This window comes from Anomaloglossus baeobatrachus, chromosome 9 (genome assembly GCF_048569485.1).
Source record: "Anomaloglossus baeobatrachus isolate aAnoBae1 chromosome 9, aAnoBae1.hap1, whole genome shotgun sequence".
Lineage (NCBI taxonomy): Eukaryota > Metazoa > Chordata > Amphibia > Anura > Aromobatidae > Anomaloglossus > Anomaloglossus baeobatrachus.
The window spans coordinates 177,225,516-177,241,108 of NC_134361.1; the positions used below are offsets into that span (position 1 = coordinate 177,225,516).

Genomic DNA, 15,593 nt, shown 5'->3' on the forward strand with positions numbered 1-15,593 from the left:
CGTCTCAGGCTGAGTGAGTACCACAGTGCCGCAAGGCACAGCGCTGCCCCCGCGTCCCTGCGCCCACCAAGCCCTGCATCTTCCCCCTCATCACTGAGCCCCAAGATCACCAACCCCTACCCACGGAGGGGCAACACAACAACTAGCTGCTCCCTACCATCATTCCCGGGATCCTCATACAGAGCAGCGGTGGTGCCAACAAATCACCACAACCGTGGGTGGCGTCACGGACAATAAACTATCCCAAATCCCAATCCCCTTTCACTCACGGGCGAGGAGCGCCGCTAGAGTCCCCGGGATCCGGCTCATCGCTCGAGCCACCGAGCAGCAGCAGGCCGCAGCAGCCGCGGCAGCCGGACCCGAGCAGCAGTGGGAGAGCGCGGCGTCCCCTCCTCCGCCCGCGACAACTTGGCGTCACGAACAGGATCTTACCGCTCTGCCGTCTGGTAGAGGTGCACCTTGTTACCGCCGGAGGTGTCCGGCCAGAAAATTTCAGAAGCCGCCATCTTTGGCGCGAAAAGTCCCCGCTCGAGCGTCTTCTCGAGTAGCAGAGTGGCAAAAGAGAAGCTAAGGGGGACGCGATGGCGGCTGGCTGCATGTGAGCGCAGCTATAAAAGCAGGGACGCCAGGACTCTGCAGTCACCCTGTTCCTGGAAGAAGTCACCATGTGGATGCCGTCCCGCGACACCGTAGCCCCCGCGCCTGGAACCGCGGCGTGGGTGGAGATCCGGACCGCGCAGCTCTACCAACGGCTGCAGGTCAAGATGCAGCTCCTCATGGAGGAGTGGGAGGCCGACATGGCGGACGTTATAGAAGCCGTGCGGAGACGCGAGGAGGAAGCCGAGGAAGGGAGGGTGAGTGACCCACGCCCCGATGCCCTTGAAGGGACGGTCATTGCGGCTGCGGGGCCCGGTCCAAACCCTCTCCCCCTGCCGCCTCCCTCGCCACCCGTCCTGGAAGCCGTGACCCCGCCACTAGGCCCGCTTCCACCGCAACCGGTAGCGATACCCAGCATGCCCGCCCCGGCGGGCCGACCTGTAGCCGGAGCCCGTAGAAAGTCGGAGGTGCTGCCATGGAAGGCCCCGAAGTCCGCACCGGAGGCATCCCCCGAGAAGTCCCCTGAGCCGGAGCTGATGGCCCGTTCCGAACCGAAGGCCCAGCAGCGGAAAGCCCCTGTGCCCATCCCCCACACCTCGGCTGAGGTAGCGCCGGGTTGTTGCTGTAAGGCAGCGCCCAAGGCCAAGACACCGCGGGACCCGCCGCCCAGATCCCTGACAGTGGGCAGCGTCCAGAATGTCCCGCGGGGCCCGACCTGTGCGCCGGAGCTCGCAGCAGCGCCATATTGGGATAGGGAGCCGGTACCGCTGGGCCTGGAGATCGGTGAAAGAGAGAGGAAGAAGGCCGAGCTGGTGGCCCGAGCGATTAGAGAGAAGGAGAATCTCCGCCAGGCCACATTCCGTGTCCGGGGCCTGCTGTACGAAGGGCAGGTGAGGCGGTTTGATGTCCGCCGGGGCTATGGGTTTATATATGAACCGGGCCTGGAGGCCGAAGTGTTTGTAGCCCGGCGGGATGTGAATGCCCACCTGCCTGAGGAGCATCCCGGCCGTAACCTGATGCCGGGTGACATTGTACAGTATACCCGGCACTGTGGAGAGAGGGGGTGGTTCGCCCTAGATGCAAAACTGAGGGGCAGCCAGGAGAGCCGAGTGAGTTCTGCACCCCCTCCCTCGGATGAAGCCGGATGCCAGGAGTAAGGGCAGCGGAGCACCGTTGTCCAGTCCCCGTTGGGACCAAAGTGTTTTGTTTGAAAATTTGATGATAAGAGAAATTGATTACCAAAGCTTCACCTGATTCAACCTGATTCAACCGTGATTTGGAAACCGGCCGTTGCCGGCACCGTTGTCCCCGAGGGGACCGTTTAAAAAGTTGCATGAGGAACTGCTCATGGACAAGCCCGTGAACTTGCAGGGCAACCACAGACGTTAGTGGAATGTAAATAAGTTGTTTACCGTTACCGTTTCCGTATTGCCGCCTCCGGAGAGGCAGGTTGGAGGGAGGGCCCGCAGTAGAGCCGGCTGGGGCCCAGCCACCACAGGGACCGGTGGCTACCCTCTGGAGGGGAAGGACAGATCCCGTTCGGGTGACTTGTGCTGGACTTGGGTCAAGGGGTGCTGCCTGGGTTGTAGGGGCAGCATCAGGGCCAGGTTGCTTGGGTGGGAGAGAGCGGAAACCGTAACCGTAAACCGTTTTGCAACGTTTAAGAAATGTGCCTCCCGATGTGGGATGATGTTATACGATGTAAATATGTTACCATTTACCTTTTTATATATCTTTTCAGAAAATAAAACCGGTGTTGGACGGGCAGCCCGCGGACGGTCTGCATTTTGCTAAGGGGGAATGTGACGCCCTGGGCAAGCCAGGGGTCACAGGTCAAAACACCACCACACCCTACACCCCAGTTAGGAACACCAAAGCTAACCCAAAAATCCTTGTTGCCTTCCTCCAGGAGCTGGTGTCCACACCAGGGGGTGGGCCAGGCGGTTGGCTCCACCCACCGAGGAGTTCACAGCTCTGGAGGCGGGAAAACCAGGCAGTCTAGCTAGGGTGACGTCACGGACAATAAACTATCCCAAATCCCAATCCCCTTTCACTCACGGGCGAGGAGCGCCGCTAGAGTCCCCGGGCAGCAGTGGGAGAGCGCGGCGTCCCCTCCTCCGCCCGCGACAGCAACAGTTGGTGCTCGTGAGAGTCTATGGTGTGATGTTGTGTGAATAATACGGTGCAGGGCCGACAGGCAGTGAAAGAAACAGGCACAAACAGTAGTCTCTTTACTTTCTCCTCTTTTACTTGGCAACAGTTTAGTCCAGGGAGACCGACACAGGTGGTAAAGATGATCCGGCCGGCCTGGAAGTGCCTGGGGGTGATATCCTTGGCCAGTTGAGTATGAGGCCTACTCCCTGATCTTTCTTTTCTTCTACAGGACCCTGCACTCTGAATTTAGCAATGGCCCTCTTGTTGCTGGGACCGGTGGTTCGTCCCTTTTTCTGTGTGGTAGGCTGCGCAGGCCCTCTCTGGTGCTTCTCTGCTGGAGTCCACACCGGGCCCTTGGAATGCGGCTGTACCTTCAGATTGCTGATGGGCCAGGGGGCTTGCAGCTCTCCTGCCCTCCGGATTCGGCCACCAGGGAAGGATTTTATACCCTGGCAACCACAGACTCTGATGTCTGAGTCTCTTCTGTGCCTCTCTGCAAATCTTGCTTCACTGGGCCAAGCTACTCCAGCTCCAGGCCCCAGTTCCACAAGACAGCACACTCTGCGTCTGCTTGCTCTGACTTCTCTCTACAGACTGACCACTAACCCCTCCCTCAGGTCAGGCTTAAGGAATGCTCCCTGGAATTCCAGGTTCAGAGCTCCCCCTGCTGGCCTGAGGGAGGAACTGCGTTGGATGTTAAACTTACTGGCCAAAGATTCCCCCAATTACCTCCAGGCTCAGCATTAACCCTTTGATGAGGCAATGCTGTTGTGGCGACCAGGTCCTGGGGCGCCACATCAGCAGCAAAGCCCAGAGTAATTTAAAGCTCTTTAAAGGTAAAGGGCCAAGACTACCGTATATAGTCCAGGGGCTCAAGTAATTGTTCCTTAAATGTCAAAGAGCTTTGAGCTTGAGTCCGTCCATATTGGAAAACCCATGCCTCTACAAGGAGAATTAGATGTGGATGTGTGGATGTGCAGGAAGACAGAATGATTTCTATGAACTGTATTGTGATGCTAGGTTGGGTTGTGCTGAACCGAGCAAGACTTGTGCGAATGTGGTGAAGGTGTGTCTAATGGTGCTCTGTGTTAATGAAATGTATGAGAAGTTGTGTACTCACTATCTCATGTATATAGTTGCCATCAAGTAACTGTGAAGTAAATGTATGTTGTTTTCATAGAAAACTGAGGGTTGCTCTTTTTGAATGAGTCGACATCTGGTCCAGGTCAGCCGAAGCCATTGGCACCATGTGTGGCACAGGAGGGGTGTACCGCTCTCAAGACAAAAGTGCACACACCTAGCCAGGACGCAGTCGTTCATATAGTGTGATGGGGCGCAAGAGAACAGCACCTCAATGTTACAATGTCATAGCAAAATCAGGACTAGTGGCAAGTATATTCTTAACAAAGAGGCAGGCAGGTGGTGGTAAATAGTCTTTGGGCCCAATTCTTCAACGCTTTTATGCCAGAATTGTGGCATAAAAATCTTTTGAAAATTGCAGTTTTGGCACAACCTAACGTTACGCTAAACGTTTGCAACTTTTGATGATCTCACGCCATTTTTGCCCAGCTCTGAAAAAGTGGGCAGAGCTAAGGTGGGACGAGGGCATGATGACCACCACTTGTCATGAATTTGAACTATACCACAAATCTTATGGAGGTGTGAGCTACTTCTCCAACGGTCTTGATTCGTGAAGAGGCATACGGCACTTAATTAATCTGGAGTGTCTGACTCCACCACAACCCAACATACCTTGCGTGAAGAATACCAGTCTTGATAAATTGGGGCCTATGTCTGTTAGAGGGGAAAGTAGTCATGGGGACTGTAGTCCGTTGAATTATCCAGCCTACAGGAGGTTCTGGTAGCATCAAAACAGAGATAGGCAAATTAAAGGGGCTTTCCAGTCCCAGGAAACTGTTGTCCCCGGCTGCAGTTTGCTATTTCTATTTTTTAAACCTATGCTTTACTCATGCTCCCAGGCTCTAGCTCAGAGTCAGTGTTGCAGCCAATAGCGGTTCTGTCCAAGTTGACAGCAGCGGATCACTGAGCTGTTACGCTGTCGGTGTGTTGTCAGTACTGCAGATAATAACAGACACAGAGAGCAGAGGGAGGGTGACTAAAGCAAACTGTGCCCATGGGACAGGGATTTTAGTCTTTAATGACCATGAAGATGAAGTTTTGAGTTTATTGGTAAGATTTCAACACATGTAAGACTTTTTTGAGTTTTTCATAGGTTCCGAAAACACTTTTTTGAGCATCACATTTTTCTTGTTTTGAAAAAGTAGAGACCATGAGATAGCTTTGTCTACGGTATAAGAGCCCAATTGTCACGGCACTGCTGGAATCACGGCAGAGATATCTGGCCGGTTGCAGAATGTCAGGCAGCTGGGGGAAGCTGACAGCACTTAAGCAGTTCTTCATCTGACTCCTACTGAGATTGTTCAAGTTGTGATATTAAATAAAGCTGAGGAATATGTTGGGTATATCGGCATCTTCCTGTTTACTCGCAAATATTCTCTACACCGCCGTTGGCTTATGTTACCGACTTGATCTGTAAATTCCTTAAATTCTGTACTAAAAAACAGAGATCTAAAGGTAAAATTACATGTCGTAGCTCTGTTTTGTATGTGCACAGTGAATGATAAAGGATAGAGGTGAAGAGAAAGGTGATGGGTACCGAGGGAAGATGAATGACAAGCTGTTTACAGCATAAAAAATCCAGGTTACTTCTGAGGGAGGGAGTGCGGAGCACCTAGTGGAAGCGTGATGCAGCAGCAACATCCTAAAATGGGCACCATATATGCAAATACACCTGGTGGTGCCCTTACTGGTGAGTGTATGTGTTGCTGCTCGGAATCAGACTCCTCCTGTTTTAGAATAGAAGCCGCTTCTTACTGCAGCAATGTTTGAAAACCAGGTAGGATATCCGCTCTAGGACCCAGCACTGTCTTCGCGTCCGTGGTCTCTGGAGAGACAAGGCAGCACATCTATCCAGACTAATCTTCAAATGACACTTGCAGCTCAGAGAGAGCAGCGCATGTGACAGTAAATTAATTCATTGTGTTGGCATGCAACGTGCTACCCATACTTTATTATTGGAAGAAAAAAAAAATCACATCCCCCAAATGACCATCATGCCTCGCCTCTCCTACCTTTGCTCTGAAGCCATGTTTTCTCCTCAATGCTGCATCTACATCCAGCAATAATGCCTCTGCTCTGGAGGGACGGCTCACAGTGCCCCCAGCATCACTGATCTAGATGAACGTGGGCTCACCAGACCCCGTCGCCTCTTTTGCTCCTATTTTATGACACACCAGAATATTTTGGATGGGGCTCAGTTTATCTTTATTCTGTCCCACCTCAATTCTGCCTGAGTTTCATAGGATGCACAGCTCAGGATCAGATCTGTGCAGCCAGCTCCTCCCAGCTCTTTCCTCATTCATTACATCCCATATCCCATCCCCCCCTACACAACCCCTCTCCCTCTATCCCTCTCTCGCTCTCTCCCTCTCTCTCTCTTTTTTCCTGCTCCAGTCATCATCTTGTCTGCATAAGTACAAGGAGGAAAATAGCCACAGCACGTTCAATAACCACTGCCTTTTTTAATGCTTGGGATCTTTAGAAAGGAAGGTTGTTTTGTGTCTGAGCATGACAAGGACTGCTGACAATCCAAGATTACAGTACAGCGAGCAGCAGCAGCAGCATCAGCAGCAGCAGCAGCATGTTAGCAGCACCCAGAGGTACCAACCTCGGATAATAACTGCTTGTGGATACCTATTCCCTGCCGGAGAGGCACACTGACAGAAGGCAAGTAACTGCACACTTCTAATATTTCGTAATTGCGCTTTATTGATCTAACGCTGCCATAAAACAGAGCCGCAAACAATATAAAACAAATATTTAGAAAGACACAGAGAGAAAGAAAAGAGATCAACAAAAAAGAGAGAGATTGTGCAGATATCTCAACAGTCAAGGGAGAGGAGAGCTTGTGCAGATATCTCAACAGTCAATGCAGAGAGCACCTGACTCCACAGACAGCAGCAGATAAATGGTTAATACCTGGGGGAAGATGCACACGGTCACATTCACACACGGCGGTTACGTAGGCTGCTTTACAGTCATGTACGAGTGCGACTGGATATACACTTTAGTCACCGGGTATTTTATAAAACGATTACATGCAGCGCACGTAAGCACTGGCTTGATTATATATTCAGACACGGATACACGTGTATATACACATTTAAACATCCCTTTCGGAATCCGAAGGCACCAAAGAAATCGAACGTGCCTGCACTGCCACCAGAAGACAGGCACCCATTACAGCAGGAGGCGCTCAGCTTCATGTTTTATTTATTCCATATCGATCACCTGTTCGTTAGGTGGAGGCGACCTATTCCATAATGATGGACAGAGATTGCACTGACATCGCCCTCTTGACCTTAGAAGGGGCTCACACTCTTGTCTTCTACATCAAGGCCAACGTCGTTAGAACCCAATTAACCTAAGTATGTTGGGTTGGTTGTTTTTTGGAGTGTGGGAGGAAATCAGAGCACCATGAATAAACCCAACGCCAACAACATGTAAACTCTATGCAGATGTTCCTCTGGTTCGATTTAAGCTCATGAGCCCCCCAGTGCGGTAAAGGAGCACATGCAATAATAATAACAACACATGCTTCTGGCTATATTTAGGGGGGAAAAAAAGCAACTTATTAATTTTTAGGTATCTGTTCTAAAATCTATGGAGACAACTGATCTAAAGATCTGTAAATGTTGCAGCCTGTATGGTTTTTTATGGAGCTGTCTCAGGTTCTGCAACACTGCTTTCTGGGCTCTGGTGAGAAAACGTGCTCTCAGCTGTTATGTAAATTCAGTGAAGACTGGGTGCATTTATATTAGTCTAGGGGCGGATTTTAGATGTTGGCTAGTGAGATGGGCCTGGACCTTCTGTCTGTAATATGGGACGTGACCTCTGCTGACAACGAACAGCACTTACTTAGCTTTCTCCATGTAAGACATTGAGGTAGAGGATATGCAGTCGTAGGGTTCTTTATAGTGTTTTATGCTTATACAAGAACATTTTTTATACCTATATGATATAAATTATTGATGTGTCATAATCACCTTACACCATGTTATGGATCACTACTTCCTTTTTCTGAAAACTCATTGGTGGAAAGGCAGGAATTAGGTACATTGAGAAGAAAAATATAAAAAAAATAATAAAAAATAATAAAAAATTTGGTATATTATTAATGCTCCTACTGGTTCAAGCAGGAGACTGTTTCCAATGCTGAGGACGATGGTTTTCTTTTTTAAGAGGACATCAGCATTGTCCTGGCTCCTCCTATGGAAGTTTACCATAGTCGGCAAACATTTTCATTCTTTTGACTGTGTATTATGTTGTTTTTTTACGTAGTGTTATAGTCGTGTAAGCAAATGCATGATGGTAATATGTGGTTTATGGGCATGTTCACATTCGATACATAAGTACTACATGATCAGATTTCTGTTGAGTCAAAGCAAAGTGAGGATTCGACTCATTTGGGGCTTATCTGTGTTCACTTTGCTAAAAAAGTATTTCCGTGGATGATTTTTATCCATAACATGTGAACAAGGGTGAACCCATTTGCTTGAATTATATATTGACTAGCTATTTTTGCACAGAAATCCATGTCAAATCTGCCTCATGTGAACAGAACCTTATAGCATACAGTATAGTTAAGTACAAAATATCATTATTATATATTTTATTTTAGTAATATGATATGTATGTTAATTGTACTTTGTACACCAATACTATCTGTGGCACACCATACATTAATATTCCTAATGGCTGCAATATATATAGAGGTTCTTGTACAAGGTGCTCAAGGGTCTTCTCCGATCTTCAATCCTAGACATAACTTATATGCTGTATGTAATATGTATATGTTTAGTGTATAAATATTTTAAGTCGTCTATATATTGTATTTATTTCATCAGACGTGGTGGAATAATGTGTTCCTCCAGGCTTCCTGTGCCTTTTTGGTTTTGGCACCGAGGTGGATGTAGATTGAAGACTCAAGCCATCTCTACAGCAAAAAATTATTCATTGTCTAATGTCCTGGATATCATTTAGTGAAACTGCCGACCGAAAAAAACAAAGCAATCACTTCAAATGAATTGATAGTCAACTTGGCATGGCAAACTGTTATTGGGTGTATTGACCCATGCATGAAATATATATATCAATAAAAACAAGGTCAAAGTGAATAATCAGTATAACGAATATACATGTCCTCTGGACGACCAGCCATCATCAATCTCAGCTAAAAATTCTAGAATCCAGGGCACAGTTAGTGGGTTGAGGATGAGATTGTGGTTTTGTGTGACTACATTATCATTATCTGCATGTCCTTTTATTCTTCAAGTAAAAGGAGATTGTTTCTTTTCAGTTACCAGCGTCATATACTGCCTCCTTGTGAGCAGTGGGCTGAGGAACTTGTGCTTCCTTAGAATAGATTTTTCTATAACTCATGTCTGTGAATTTCAGTATGATATGGTTGCGTCCGTAGTAAATGATGTGCATCTGCCTCCTTGTTTTCTTCTGCTCCTTTTTCTGTGCTCCCTTTTTGCCTCCTTGATGTTGTTTTCTATACAAAGGTTTTGTCTGAGTCTTTTGTTCACTTGAACATTCGTATTGTATCAGCATTTTTTTTTCAGGATGGGTTTGCTATGGCTTTTTACTCAGAAAATTGCATGTTTAGTCTTTTGTCTCTTCTTCAAAGAGGATCATTATCACCTAGAATCTATAGCTGCTAGAAGAAAAAATGATCAGCACAAGCTTGCATTAAAACAAACTTTGTATTTATGTTCGCTGTTAATGCCAATTGTATTATTATTATTATTATTATTATTCATAATAATAATGTATTATTATTATAGCACCATTTATTTAATGGCCTTTACATATGTATCATTTATTAAGATCATCAGCACTTATAAAGTGCTATATAAGTTAAAGTGAGTAAAATAAATGAATAAATGAATAAAAATAGTTCTTAGTCTAATTCAGAATTGTCAATTTCCAAAATTGATGTATTCTTCAACCTCCTATTTTTCCATTATTTTTTCTAAATATTTCTCATATTTTAAAATATGTGAACAAATAGTTATAGTATGTTAAAAATTATTATTATTATTATTACAATGGTTATACATTTTATTATAATCATTCTTTTTATTATTATTATACATATTATTATTTAAAATATTATTAGTATTTACATTTATTATTTATCATATTATATATTATTTATATTATTATAATATTAATATGTTATTAGTATTTAAAATATTTTATTATTATTATTGTTATTAATTGAATGATTATTATTACTATTATACTTACTATTCTTATTATCAATATAAATTTTTTATTATTATTATTATTATTAGTATTTTATTTTTGAGAAAGGGGATATGGGAAGATATATACACACACACATATATACATATATATCTATATATATATATATATATATACACTTTACTGTAAAAATAATACCAGAGCCCTACCTAGAAAGCTCAGGAATGGAAAAATCGCCACTGTTTGTATATAATATATATATATATATATATATATATATATGATAAACCAAAGGACTGGAGTGGATAACGTACAGTATACAGAAATAAAATAAGTATGTATACTTTTGTATATAACTAGTACCAGACCCCTACATAGAAGACTCAGGAATAGAAAAATCGCCACTTGACATTTTTTTTTTAGCGTTTGAACCATGATAATTCACTATGCCATAATATTAATTCCTTTCAAATGTGGATCATCTGCCTGTTCATTGAAGTAAGAAATGTACAAGGACTGAAAAAAACAACAACATAAAGAATAGAGGAGACTGAAGGTCATCATCTATGAGAGGCATGGTTCTTATGACCACTGCCTCACTGTGTACATAGTAATGTTAGAGTGTATATATATTTTTTGCACCTTATAAGTCAGCAAAAATATGCCAAAAGCATCTGTTCTACTACATAAAGTAATAAAGTAACATCTGCAGTAAACAAATGCTTACAGGCCACAGCTGAAACTGTCATTTTTATTGATTTTTAGGTGAGATTTCTATGCAGCAACTTGGCATGGTTCTTTTTTTTTCACAAAGAATGTCACTTTGAACTCTGAACAATTTCAAGATACGCACAAGAATATATTTAGAGCGAAAAGCTCAGTGGTCATGCAATTTCTTGATGTTCCAAGCTTTGTATCTTTGCCCTGTTCTTGGTTATGTGTCTGTGCACCTTCTGGTTACTAGTAGGAAACTATGGGACAGAAAAGTGCGAATAGGGTCTTATCCAACAGATATATGGTGATCATATGTAAAAATATGCTCACCTTGTTGACTTGTGTGACATACAACAAGGCCAAAAACCTGTAATCAGCTGCTGCATGAACACGAGCCCCCAAGGACCCTAATTCAAAGGAACCGGGAGATATGGCATGGTGATGGCTACATTGCTGAGAAGTAATGAAAGACCAATACTCAGGATCCAGATAAAGGCGATTTATTTCTCAACGCGTTTCAAAATGGTCACTCTTCCTCAAGAGAGTCACTGAAATCATTGGTACTCCTGAGGAAGAAAGTGTGACCAGTTCGAAATGCGTTGAGAAATATATCGCCTTTCATTTGGATCCTTCATTTGATCCTTTCATTACTTCTCAGCATCAGAGTCATCACAACTCCATATATCCAGTTACATCGCATTGTTACTAGCCTTCAGGTTATTGACACACATTTTGGTTACATACATGGCTTTCTCACCTATTCCCTGGTGCTGATGCCATCTGACCTCTATTTTGACCTCTGGCTTTGTATTGGTTTTGCGTTCTTCTGCTGGTTCTTATGTTATTACTTAGATCAAAGAAAAACCTGCAGACCTTGGGAAATGATTGGATTCATTACTTGTATTATTGCCTTTTGAGCACCAATGAAACTTAAGCTTATCATAAGACAATAAGCTTATAGAACGTAATCCATGGTGGTTTTACACCGAGAGTCAAGGGATCCAAACCTAGAATAGATTTTTTATATGGGCTCTTTTTGGTTGCTGAAGTCTGATACACATGTTGACTATGCACATGACTCTCTCCCCTGTTCCCTGGTATTGATGTCAACTAACCCTTGGTTTGACCTTTCGCTTTTTATGGACCTCACTTTCATCTGATGGTTCTTGTAGGGTCATTAGTCTGCTTTCAGTGCCCAAGGTCTGTTAAAGGGGAAATAATTTAGGGTGATGCAATCCAAGTTATGCATCCATATCTTAAATCCGTGTGCATTCCAAATCATGAGCCAATTGTCAGCATGCATACTATTCTATTTATCCACGCAGATCAGTTTACATCTCTTACTGGTCTGTGTGGATGAATAGAATAGCATGGATAATAATTATCACAGGTCTGCAAGGGTAAAGTTGTTTGAAAACTAAGGGCGGCTTTGCACGTTGCGACATTGCAAGCCGATGCTGCGATGTCGCACGCGATAGTCCCCGCCCCCGTCGCAGGTACGATATCGTGTGATAGCTGGCGTAGCGAACATTATCGCTACGCCAGCTTCACATGCACTCACCTGCCCTGCGACCGTCGCTCTGGCCGGCGACCCGCCTCCTTCCTAAGGGGGCGGGTCGTGCGGCGTCATAGCGATGTCACACGGCAGGTGGCCAATAGCGGCGGAGGGGCGGAGATGAGCAGGATGTAAACATCCTGCCCACCTCCTTCCTTCCGCATATCCTACGGAAGCCGCGGTGACGCCGGTAGGAGATGTTCCTCGCTCCTGCGACTTCACACACAGCGATGTGTGCTGCCGCAGGAGCGAGGAACAACATCGGACCGTTGCGTCAGCATAATTATGGATTACGCCGACGCTGCACCGATGATACGATTACGACGATTTTGCGCTCGTTAGTCGTATCATCTAGGCTTTACACACTATGATGTCGCATGCGATGCCGGATGTGCGTCACTTTCAATTTGACCCCACCGACATCGCACTTGCGATGTCGTAGTATGCAAAGCCCGCCTAAGATGTGATTTTTATATACCATATTTTCTGGATTGTAAAATGCACTTTTTTCTCCCCAGAACTGAGGGGAAAATGAGGGTGCATCTTATAACCTGGATATGGCTTACCAGGGTGGTGGTGGTGGTGGGTCAAAGGAGGCAGGGTCAGCGATACTGAGGGCTTGGTAGGAGGGGGTGTCACTGCAGTGGAGCAGCTCAGGAGGGTTAGTGGATGGAGGGTCAGCAATACTGTCGGTTCGGGGTGTGGCGGTAGCGAGCGCCATTGATCTGCCAACAGTTGACATGATGGACTTCAAGAAAATGGTCGAGGAAGCCAATCTGCGCATGCGCCGCCTCTGCAGCCATTTTCTTGAAGTTCATTGTGTCAACTGCTGCCAGTTCAATGGAGCCCACAGCCTGCTGGCAGATCCATCGCTGCGACACCCCCAAGTCTGCAGCATCACCAACCCTCCTTCCACTGATCCTGCTGAGCCGTGACACCCCCTCCTCTGAGCCCACAGCATTGCCCATTCTGCTTTTACGCTCCCGAGCTGTTCTCCCACCTCCGTTTCCCCCTGGTGAGATATTGTAAGACACACTAGGATTATAAAACGGAACCTCATTTTAACATTAAGAGTTATTTTTTCCAAATTTCCTTCTCTAAATTTGGGGTGCATCTTATTATCCAGTGCGTTTTATAAAACGAAAAATACGGTCCATTCAATCTCTGAACTCAGTAAAAATATCGAAAAACTTCCATCATTTACAGTTTTTTCACAAACACTGACTCAATAGGATTTTTCTTGCACCACACTTTCACCCCTTTTCCTGACCTTTGGTTGATGATTTTGGTGGCATAAGATTGATTGAAATTAATGGACGCTGTGCTGTGATTGGCTGCTCTGATCAGAGAAGCTCTTCTCAACCCAGTATCCAAAGAGTGTGGTGGTTTCCATAGGATCCAACCATAGCATATCTTTCATTTTACCTCAGGAGTATAAGAAATGAGAGCTGTGCTGTGATTGATTGTTATGGGCAGTAAAGACAGTTTTTTTTATTTACTAACAGTTCATAACGAGAGATAGAACTCATCACTAGAGCCCAAATTGTTGTCCAACGAGAACATCTTTGTAACTAAGGAGGGCTTTGCACACTACGACATCGCAGGTGCGATGTCGGTGGGGTCAAATTGAAAATGACGCACTTCCGGCATCGCATGCGACATCGTAGTGTGTAAAGCCTAGATGATACGATTAACGAGCGCAAAAGCGTCATAATCGTATCATCGGTGCAGCGTCGGCGTAATCCATAATTACGCTGACGCGACGGTCCGATGTTGTTCCTCGCTACTGCGGCAGCACACATCGCTGTGTGTGAAGTCGCAGGAGCGAGGAACATCTCCTACCAGCGTCACCGCGGCTTCCGTAGGATATGCGGAAGGAAGGAGGTGGGCGGGATGTTTACATCCCGCTCATCTCCGCCTCTCCGCTCCTATTGGCCGCCTGCCGTGTGACGTCGCTGTGACGCTGCACGACCCGCCCCCTTAATAAGGAGGCGGGTCGCCGGCCAGAGCGACGTTCCAGGACAGGTGAGTCCATATGAAGCTGCCGTAGCGATAATGTTTGCTACGGCAGCTATCACAAGGATATCGCAGCTGCGACGGGGGCGGGTACTATCGCGCTCGGCATTGCAGCATCGGCTTGCGATGTCGCAGCGTGCAAAGTACCCCTTAGGGTGGCTTTGCACACTACGACATCGCAGGTGCGATGTCGGTGGGGTCAAATTGAAAGTGACGCACATCCGGCATCGCATGCGACATCGTACTGTGTAAAGCCTAGATGATACGATTAACGAGCGCAAAATCGTCGTAATCGTATCATCGGTGCAGCGTCGGCCTAATCCATGATTACACTGACGCGACGGTCCGATGTTGTTCCTCATTCCTGCGGCAGCACACATCGCTGTGTGTGAAGCCGCAGGAGCGAGGAATATCTCCTACCGGCGTCACTGCGGCTTCCGTAGGATATGCGCAAGGAAGGAGGTGGGCAGGTGGAGGTGCTCATCTCCGCCCCTCCGCCGCTATTGGCCGCCTGCCGTGTGACGTTGCTATGACGCCGCACGACCCGCCTCCTTAGGAAGGAGGCGGGTCGCCGGCCAGAGTGACAGTCTCAGGGCAGGTGAGTGCATGTGAAGCTGGCGTAACGATAATTTTCGCTACTCCAGCTATCACACGATATCGTACCTGCGACGGGGGCGGGGACTATCGCGTGCGACATTGCAGCATCGGCTTGCGATGTCGCAACGTGCAAAGCCCGCCTTAGACTCAAGAACATAGTTGTGGAAAGTTTAGCTGATCCCACTAAAGCTCTCCTGCCACCACTCAACATTAAGCTTGGACTGATGAAGCAGTTTGTGAAAGCTCTAGTGAAAGAAGGAGGGACTTTTATGTACCTGTGTACCAAGTTTCATGGACTGTCCGAAGCAAAACTCAAGGAAGGCATTTTTGTTGGTCCAGATATTTGGAATCTCACAAAGGACGATGTGTTCAAAACATAAATGAAAGCTGTTGAGGGCTTGGGATACTTTTAAAGAAGTCATGAAGAAATTTCTAGGTAACAACAGCATAAAGGGATAGTTATTCTCCTTGTGAAGACTGGCAAACCATTTAAGCATGCCAGTGGTGAGGAGACTTTAAGCCGCAATGTTCCTCTGGGAAATATGTAAAATGTCTCTTCAGTGAGGAAGTAGATGAACTCTAGTGCCACCTATTGGAGGTAGCAATC

At 46.2% G+C, this 15,593-nt stretch overlaps 1 protein-coding gene and 1 long non-coding RNA gene across 3 annotated transcripts in view; one reads left to right on the forward strand and one right to left on the reverse strand.

The window, feature by feature from the left end:
* Window positions 1-6,167, reverse strand: part of LOC142251365 (uncharacterized) — a 46,307-nt gene extending 40,140 nt beyond the window's left edge. Inside the window, exon 1 of the long non-coding RNA XR_012725312.1 lies at window positions 5,904-6,167. This is a non-coding gene — a long non-coding RNA (uncharacterized LOC142251365). The remainder of the gene's footprint in view (window positions 1-5,903) is intronic.
* BRINP1 (BMP/retinoic acid inducible neural specific 1) overlaps window positions 5,738-15,593 on the forward strand; it is a 359,809-nt gene continuing 349,953 nt past the window's right edge. Inside the window, exon 1 of one of the 2 annotated variants that reach the window (XM_075324082.1) lies at window positions 5,738-6,558. The gene's annotated coding sequence lies outside the window, so the exon portion shown is untranslated. The remainder of the gene's footprint in view (window positions 6,559-15,593) is intronic. The other variant, XM_075324081.1, reaches the window with a different exon arrangement.